At 31.3% G+C, this 9,892-nt stretch overlaps 1 long non-coding RNA gene across 1 annotated transcript in view; it reads right to left on the reverse strand.

The window, feature by feature from the left end:
* Nucleotides 1-6,523, reverse strand: part of LOC102580662 (uncharacterized) — a 27,656-nt gene extending 21,133 nt beyond the window's left edge. Inside the window, exons 1-2 of the long non-coding RNA XR_001474031.1 lie at nt 4,300-6,523; nt 4,093-4,224 (exon numbers count right to left, since the gene is read on the reverse strand). This is a non-coding gene — a long non-coding RNA (uncharacterized lncRNA). The remainder of the gene's footprint in view (nt 1-4,092; nt 4,225-4,299) is intronic.
* Between the last annotated feature and the right edge of the window lie 3,369 nt (nt 6,524-9,892).

A 9,892-nucleotide genomic window follows, 5' to 3' on the forward strand; every position in this document is an offset into this window, starting at 1 on the left:
TTTTTGATATGAGGGGTTGGCGCTTTTTGGTGGGGGGGGGGGGGGGGACTTCAATGTGATAATGAATAAAAAAGAGAAGATTGGGGGTCTCCCTGTGAACCCCACATAGTATGAGGATTTTTCCTTCTGTATTAATTCATCTGAACTATTTGAGATCAACTTAAAAGGCAGTCCTTTTACTTGGTAGAATGGTAGATCAAATGAAGAATGCATTTTCCAAAGGTTAGACAGATTATTGATAAATCATCAATTTCAAAATATTTTTGGCCAATATGAGATGGAACACTTGTCAAGAACTAGATCTGACCATGCTCATTTGTTCCTAACTTGTGGGGAACAATCTCATAATTTCTTCAAACCATTCAAGATTTAAAATTTTGGACTGAACATGAAACCTTTTTAGAAGTGATGAAGGAAAATTGGTGGGCTGAGAATGATACTGATATTTACATAATTCTAAAATAAGAGATGAAAAGGGTGAAGATAGCCTTATCTAAATGGAGTAGAGAATGCTATGGAGATATATTCAAACAACTCACAATAAGGGAGGGTATTGTTAGAATCAACGAGGACTGTTTGAAGAATTTACCACTGAGACCAAAAGATCTATCGTACAACAAGCGCAAGAAAAGATAAAGAGCTATTTACATCATGAAGAAGAATTTTGGAGAAAAAAGGCATGCATCACCTGGTTTTCCGAAGGTGATAGGAATACAAGGTTCTTTCACAACTTGGTCAATAAAAGGAAGAAAATACTAAATATCAAAAGAATCCAAAATGTAGAAGGGGATTGGATAGAAGTGAATCAACTCACCATAGAGGTCGTAACCTTCTTTCAGAGGCAATTTACACAAGAAGATGTGACACAAGATGACTCCTTGATCAGACATATTCCAAAATGATATCACTAGATTATAATATTTTCTTGAACACCATTCCTACAGAAGTAGAGGTTAAAAGAACATTTTTTTAGTTGGATGGTTACAATTCTAGTGGCCTTGATGGTTCAACAGGAACTTTCTACCAGACATGTTGGGACATAGTAGGAGGTGATATGATGAGAATGGTTAATACTTTTTATGAAGAGATTTCATTACCAAAATATATCACCCACACTAATCTTGTGTTGATACCAAAGAAATAAATGGTGACCAGGTTTTCTTCAAGGAGACAGTCTCAGCAATTTCATAAGCAAGGTTATATACAAAATCATCTATGATAGACTGGATATTTTGCTCTCCAACTTAATTTTAAAAAAATCAATAAGGTTTGGTGAAGGGGAGGAACATAATAGAGAATGTATTATTAGCTCAGGAGATCATTATCGATATAAGAAAGAGGGCCAATCTATCTAATGTAGCAATTAAACTTGATACAGAAAAAACATATGACAGAGTATCATAGACTTTTCTAATAACAGTGTTAAGGAAGATGGGTTTTGCAAGGATTTTCCTTGATAAATTTGGAGATTATTAGCTAACAATTAGTACTCTGTTCTCATTAATGGACAGTCACATGTTCTTTTACACTCCACCAGCGGGGTGAAACAAGGGGACCCTCTATCTCCTACTCATCCTATTAGCTGAACTTTTATCTAGCGCACTGAATGCCTTATTTGAAGACAACTCCTTTAGAAGTTTTGGAATGCGAAAGTGGAGCTCCAACCTGAATCATTTATCATATGTAGATGATACTATCATTTTTGTAGCTACTGAAAAAAGTCTTTAAAGCTAGTAATGAAAACTTTGTAGGGTTATGAAGGGCTATCAGGACAGAATATCAATACAGAGAAGAGCTTCTTCTACATGTATCACAAGGTTACTAATAGTATAGTCACATCTCAGAGGTTTTTCCAGAGGTCAGTTTCCCTTCCTATATCTTGGGTGTCATATCATGAGGATATCATATTACAATAACATAATAAAGAAGGTGAAGAATAAAATCCAAGCATAGAAAGGAAAAGACTTATCTTATGGAGGAAAGGTTGTACTAATCTCCAATGTTTTACGGAGTATGCAAATCCACCTGTTATATGCAGTAAATCCTTCAAAATGTGTCATTCATGATATTCACAAAATCTTTGCAAGATTCTTTTGGAATAATAAGGAAGATGGTAAGAAAAAACATTGGGCGTCTTGGCAGAATATGTGTCTACCAAAACAAGAAGGAGGTTTAGGGCTCAGATCGCTCTTTGATGTTTTCAAAGCTCTTTTTGCAAAACTTTGATGGAGAATTAGGACGGTTAAATCATTGTGGGCCAACTATATGTGGAATAAATACTGCAAAAAGCAAATTCCTCAAATAGTGGAGTGGAAGAAGGGATCACAACTATGGAAAATGATGTTGGAAGCTAGAGACTCTGTGGACTAGGAAATCTGGTGAGAGACGAAGTGCGGGCATTCAAACATTTGGTTTGACAACTGAACTAGATTGGGGGCTCTATACTATGTCATTCCTCCTACTGTTCATATAAATTTGAATATGGAAGATGTTAATCAGCTTATACATAATGGTGGATGGGATTAAAATAAGTTGCAAATAATTCTACCTGCTGAAATTGCTGATAATGTGAAGCAAAAATTGATCATTTAAGAAGATAATCAAAACTATGATAGATCTTGGTGGATACTAACCAGGTTTGGAAAGTTCACATTTAACAATGCGTGAAACATTTCAAGGTAGAAGGAAGATGAGCACAACTCTATTACAATATAGGGACAAGAGGGATTCCTTTCAATGCATCATTCTTTTTTCTGAAGATTGTGGAAACAAAGACTTCTTATAGATGATTTATTAGAAAGAATATGTGTTTCTATAGTGTCTAAATGTTGTTGTTGCATTGGAAATACTCAGAAAACCACTAATCATCTATTTATCACATGCTCTTTTGCAAGCCATATCTGGCATGCTTTTGCTGCAACATCAAGCATCAATGGTCCTTTTCTACAACTTAATTATACTATACACAAATGGTGGTCTTGTGAGTGTGCTAGCAAATTGGTTCCTATTTTTGAAGTTGTCCCAATCCTTATAATATGACAAATTTGGAAGAGAAGGAACAAATACTCCATGTTAAGACTATGTCTATAACAAAGGCTAAGTTCAAGATTAATAAGAATATTTATTTCATGGTGAGATATAGATACCTATGGCTTCAGTACATACCTCAACAATGGCCTTTGTTAGTGCAGTTTCTAGAAGGTTACATTCCTCACTTAAATTGTAAGGTGGTTCAATGGAGGAACCTAACAATAATTGTTATAAATGTAATACAAATGGTGCATCCAAAGGGAACCTTGACCTAGTTCTATTAGATTTTGCATCAGAGTTATGAATGGTGACTTGGTGTATGCTGCAGCTAAGGGGATTAAGGAAGGAACTAACATCATTGCTGAGGCAAGGCAATAAAGGAAGGGATACAATGGTGTATTGCTAATCAATTTTTACCGGTTATAGTTGAGACTAACTCCTTGACCATGAAGAAGATTTTAGATGAAATTTGGGTGGTCCCTTGGAATACTGTTATGGTGGTTCAGGAGATTAACCTTATGAGGAGGGGATACAATATTACAATTGAGCATATCTACAGAAAAGGAAACATGTTGGTAGATTTTTTAACTAACCTAGCTATTGATTTTGCAGGTACTTTAACTTTTTCATCTTATTAGGAGTTGTACAGTGAAGAAAAAAGACTTCTTAATATGGATAAGGCACAAAATTCAAACTTGGCTATACGAAAACATCAAAGAGCAGCACAAACGAATGCAAATCACAATCATGGAGCAAATAGTCAAACTAGAAGTTGATTGACAGAGATTCATAGTGCTACCACCGTCCACCAACATATAGGGCTCAATACAAATAAAAATTTCAATAAAACAAATACAACCATCACTCAGCCTTCATTTTTTACAGCGGCATCTAATTATAATTCTAAGCTCTATACGAAGAGATTACTAATCGAATCTTCTAAGGGTACCCTTCTCGGAGTGGTATCAACCTCCATGGAGGTTCATTCTGGTGGAAGGGGGACAGTAGGGGGTTAAGTTTCAAAGATGAGTTCAATTTCGGATGATTGGGATTCATGTTTACCTGATGTTATGGAGAGCTAAGAAGAGAGGCTGAGATGGAAGAATTCTTCCTTGGACTGAGCTGCATATCACCTGGTGAGAGCTTGAGGTGGATCTAGTGACAAAACTCCAAATCTCCGCATAACTTTCAACACTGTTATATAATTATTGGTTAGAATAATCACAAAATTTTCTCAAATCAAAGGACTTGCTTAGATTGAAAGTTTACCAGTGAGATGTGGAAGTCGAATCGCCTGGAATATGAAGCTTTATCTCGCTGCCATCATTTTACCCAACTAATCAAAACATGTTTCGATCCTTTATTCTTTTTTCCCAACTTGCTTTTATCCTGGATTTATACTCTGGGGTCATTTTCCACATGTTAAAAAAATACTTGAATTGTTTCCTTCCAATTATGTGTCCATCCTCCTAGCTTATAATTGTTGGGCAGTGATCATAGATTCCCTCATTCATAAGTTGCACTTCTGATGCTGGTAGTTATGTTTTCCACTCTATGTTCACCAATGCCCTATTTATCTTACTCCATACTCTATCTTCCCTTTTTAACTTATTGTTCTAAGTGAAGAATGACCCTGCTGATTTAAGATCTTGAACCTCACACTCTTCAGCACATTTCCTAAACTCTCTCTTTTCTACAATTTTCACATGTCTCCCCACCCTTTCATTTGTATTTATTGCATTGTTAAAATTCTTCATTATTGTTCATGCTCCATTTAAGTTTTCCCGTATTCTTGTTATTTCACTTCACATAGTGCTTCTCATAGCTTGTTCATTATACCCATAAATCATAGTGACATTAAAGTTTCCCCCATCCTTCTATGTTTGACTTTGCTATGCATTAGTTGCCTTATTACCAAATCAACCGTATATGTTTCCGGTTTCCAAAAAAATCATGTTCTACCTCTTCGGTGAACTGTTAGATTAGTGGTAAATGCTCATCCTTTACAAAGATTAAGAGCAACCCTACTAGCTTTGGCCCTTTTAATTCTAGTCTTCAGAAAACTAAATAGTCTAATTTTTGAGTTATGCAGAAAGACATGCACCTCTTTTTTCTTATCAGTACTATTTAATCCCCAGGAGTTCCAGAAAACCAATCCTATCTATTGAGGATGGGGTATCCCCATCCCTCCCCATATCTTGCATATTGCTAGTCTTAACATTGCTTAGGTTTGTGATCTTATTCCCTTGTTCTTCACTTTCCAATGCCTTAGAAATTTGTAGTTTCCCCCACCAAGTTCCTGCTCTACTAGGTTCCCCTCTTATTCCTGGTTCTTCTATTTTCTTCTGTACATTCTTATATTGATCGTTTGTTTTAACTTCCTCCCCTTATCTTCCTCATTCCTATCTACCTTTCCTTTTTATTCTTCTCTTATCTGTTTTCTGCACTATCTTATTTCATGCCCAAAATTTTTACATTTGTCGCATAGTATCGATTTTCATTCATACTCCACCTGTTAATGGATTATCTTCCCTACTTCATTCTCGAACATTATCTATTTGGGATATTCCTTGTTAAGAGGCACCTCTATAAGTACTCTTGCAAACGTCATGAGCCTCTCCTTTTGTGTAGTTGCTCTATTTGCTTTGATAAGGTTCCCTATCATCCCTGTTATTTTGTTAGTGCATTTTTCCTCCGGTACGTGATATTTAATCCCACCATCAATCCCAATTGACACTTTTGTCCACCCTTTGTTTTGTTACATCAATGTTAGATTTTCATGATTTCACTATTACTGCCTTTATATCAAACATTTGGCGGACCCCTTCCTCCACCGCTTTCCCCCAATTCTCAACACTACCAAACCACATCATAAATACTCCTCTGTTTACTTGGGCTACTTTAGCAACACCTAATTTCTTTGGAATCCGTCTAAAATACCCCTCCATGACTGCTTGTGGTGGATTTGAGCCTAGTACATAGCATACCACAATTGTTCCCTAGGTATTCTACCTCCTCTTGAATATCCTCACCTGTTATTTTCATATTCTAACTAGGGTTTTCCTCTCCCCGTAGATCTACTCCTTCTTCCACTAGTTTTTTGCCCCTACAATTCTACTCCATGTATTTCCTGGCGAAAGGCTTTCACCTGGTAGAGCTTTATCCTCCTCTACCAAGTCCGCCCACGAACTCTTCCCTATTGTTGCGTATCTACTTCCTACGCTATTTTGATAATCAGCTCCCAAGAATTCATCTTATAAAATCAGCTAAGTCATCACACTGTACATCATCAAATTTCCCTTGCTAAATACTTGCATTTCTCTCTAGTATTATTATTATTTGTTCATCAACTTTTTGTAGTCATCAAGTTGTATTGGATATACTTCTGTCAAGAATCTAGTCAGAAATAGTCCCAATATAGGCTATATTTATTCAATATTTTTCATTTTGGTCAATTTTGTTTTAGCTTTTCTCTTATTGAGATAAATTGTTACGTTCTCGATTGACTTAATTTTCTAATAAATTCAATTATATTATTTTTTTGGCTAAACAAATAGATCTTAAGTAAAAATTCATAAGAGGGTAAGTAGAACTGTAGAAGTGGGGGATGGCGTCAAAGATTCAAATAGAAGGTCCTGATGTGGTTGCAATGATTTAATTAAGTTGCTAATATTATTAATAGTCATTGTACATCCTTATCAAGTTATTTGAATAAAATTTTCGATTGTAAGAATTATTTAACAGGCAAAAATAAGTCTCTACAAACTTACATTATATTTAAAGCACACATTGCTTTTTCAGCTATTTAGAAAATTTTAATTGCTCATAAAGGTAGCAATCAATACTTCATTAATTTAGCAAAGTCAACAATTTAAGTTAATTAGATAAGAATCATTCAAGAACCAAGAAATACTAAATTTTGGTTTAAAAATAAAGTTAAAAAGTAAATGTTAATGCTATTTTTTGGAGTTTAATTTATTTATATTTGTAATTGATTAAAAGAAAATAAGGACAGTATTATTGTTGACCCTTGAAAGATGGAATGGAGGAAAGAATAGTATTACGGTTGACCTTTAAAAGAAGACAGCATGCATATAGTTTAATTCATGATTACCCACTTTGTATTGGGGTGATTAATGTATATCCTTCATTTTTAATTAAACTAGTATACGTATCCGTGCGATGCACGGATAATATAAAAGAAAATAATTATGTTATATATTATGCTCGAACATATATTATATATTTGTCTATATATATGACAAAAAATATTTTAAATTAATATTTCTCAATATTATGCCTTGAAGAGGACTCGATTCTCTACGCTTTTAATGAGTGTCACATTTCCATTCATAAGTTACTCTTGCGTAATTGTTATGGCGATTAGCATAGCAAGTTTCTCATCACTTCTTAACACATATTAAATACTTGAATGGTATGTTTGTAATTTTCATGTCCATACAACAACAAAATAATTTTTCATTGACAACCATAATGCTATGTAGCTCTAAAATTACGAACAAAAATCAAATATGACACAAATTTATCATAAAATATGAATTTGTTAAGAGCATCAAATGTTATATAAATTATTTATATAGAATTAAATGAGTAATGGATATGAAATGCTAAAATACAATAATTAGATAGATTGTCTCAAAATGTATATTTTAGTCGTGTTATATATATATTAGGATAGAAGAACTAAATAAATAAAAAGATATGACTCAATTTTTATTATTATTATAGACGTACTTTAAAAATGAAGGAACAATAGAAAATCAATATTATTAATTACCTTGCTTTTGAAGGGAATCTAATAATAAATAATACGTTATCATGTGATTTAAAAATTTGAGTAGTGTATAATTATTTTGGTAATAATATGCACATTTTTAGTAATGTCATCATTATCATTATCCTTGTAATTTCATTTTTCATCTTTTTAGTTTAATTTTGGACTATAATATTGTATTCCCGTTTTTTCTTTAAAAACTGAAAATATTTTTAAAATTTTATCATTTACAATTTTACCACTTATATAATCAGTTGAAAATAAAAGTATAAATTAAAGATGATCGCTAAGTGTGATTAGTTTTCCTATTTAATGGGTGTATGATTTTTTTAGTTGCCATATTATGAATTTAATTTTAATTTCAAAATGAATATATCAAAATTTGAATTTGATTTAATTTTAATTTCAAAAATGAATGTTTCAAAATTTGAATTGAAATAAAATTATAAGAGTAACTTTTAAAATAAATTTTTAATTTTTTAATTTTAATAATAATATTGTTTTCTTATATATATATAATAAAAGAAGTCATCACACGGTGTTTAAAATACGTCTCATAAAAAAAATGTTCCAAATAGATTAGGATTTTTTTCAAACCTGAATCTTCAAATAAGATGGTGAACAAAAATTACATGACGATCTAACAAACCACAATCAATATAATTCTTTTACAACACATATGACACGACATGAAATTGTCAAGTTATTTGCTATTTTTTTCTTTAAATTTATATGCACGATTTAATTGATATAACGATTTTTAAAAAAAACAAAAAAAATCATTAATTAAGCTTTACTTAAATTGATTTACCAACAAATGTAATGCCAATTTTCCATAAAGTGAGTGTATTGTTCGACATCCTTATATGTATCTTCATCTGGATTTGTTTTTAATTAGTGATAATATCCCATCACATATTTAACTTCTTATTTTGTCAAAAAAAAATAATAATCTAATCACTGGTATGTAATAATCATGCAAGACCACAAAACAATATATAATACATATTTGTATTTGAATAAGGAAATCAGCAAACTGAAAATTTTGAATGATATCATGTGGCTTTAGTGTAAAAAATAAAAACACTACACATAATTAAAATTATTTTCAAACTTCTCGTACTCTATTCAAACATATTTTATGGATATAATACTTTCAAACTTTTCATGAGTCTCTTTTTCTAGTGAACTCTCATTTTAAATTAGTGAAAACATATTAGTGGTACAGATCATATGAAATTATGAATGAATATTTTAAACTTGCAAACTAATCAATAAAATTAATTGAAAGATTACAATGATTACATAATATATGTTGAGAAAGTGCAAGGAAAAAGAAATTCATCACAATGTAGAATCATACCCAAATAAATATAAAATTAGCAAATGGATAAAACCAATATTCATAAATGTATCTTTATCCAATTGTGCCGAATTATCAATCTGCATATTTCTGAAAACGTTGATGGATTTACTTTTCTGAAATTTCTTAATTGTGTATATATAGAGAGAGAAAAAAGAGGTAATGTTTAGATAACCACTTTAAATTCAAATACAAAAAATTACTAATTTTTCATTTCAAAAAAATAATAATTTAATTTTACGTGAGTTGGTTACTTAATTTAAATAATCAGTTACATTTTTAAAATAAAATAAAATATATCTTTATAATCGTTTCTTTTAATTAGTGGGCAGTTTTACTATTTATTTATTTAAAATGATTGATGCACACTGGGTTTTAAAAAAAATTAAAATTAGTTGTAAAAACTATTTTTAAATTATTTTTAAAAAAACAGTAAAAAGTTAAAGGTAACTTTAAATTTTTGAATTTTAAAAAAGTTTGTAAAAACTGCTTGTTGAATTTTTCATTATTTTTGTAGTGTTTGCAATTTTTATTTTTTATTTTTAGATAAATTAATTTAATAATTTTTAAATTCTCTTTTTTTTGTGGCGCTGACACGTAGGCATTTTTTCTTCTCCTATTATATATGGAATATAGATAGATATTATATATAGATAGAAGATATAGATTATTATTATTATTATTATTATTATTATTTATTTATT

This window comes from Solanum tuberosum, unplaced genomic scaffold (genome assembly GCF_000226075.1).
Source record: "Solanum tuberosum cultivar DM 1-3 516 R44 unplaced genomic scaffold, SolTub_3.0 scf00009, whole genome shotgun sequence".
NCBI lineage: Eukaryota > Viridiplantae > Streptophyta > Magnoliopsida > Solanales > Solanaceae > Solanum > Solanum tuberosum.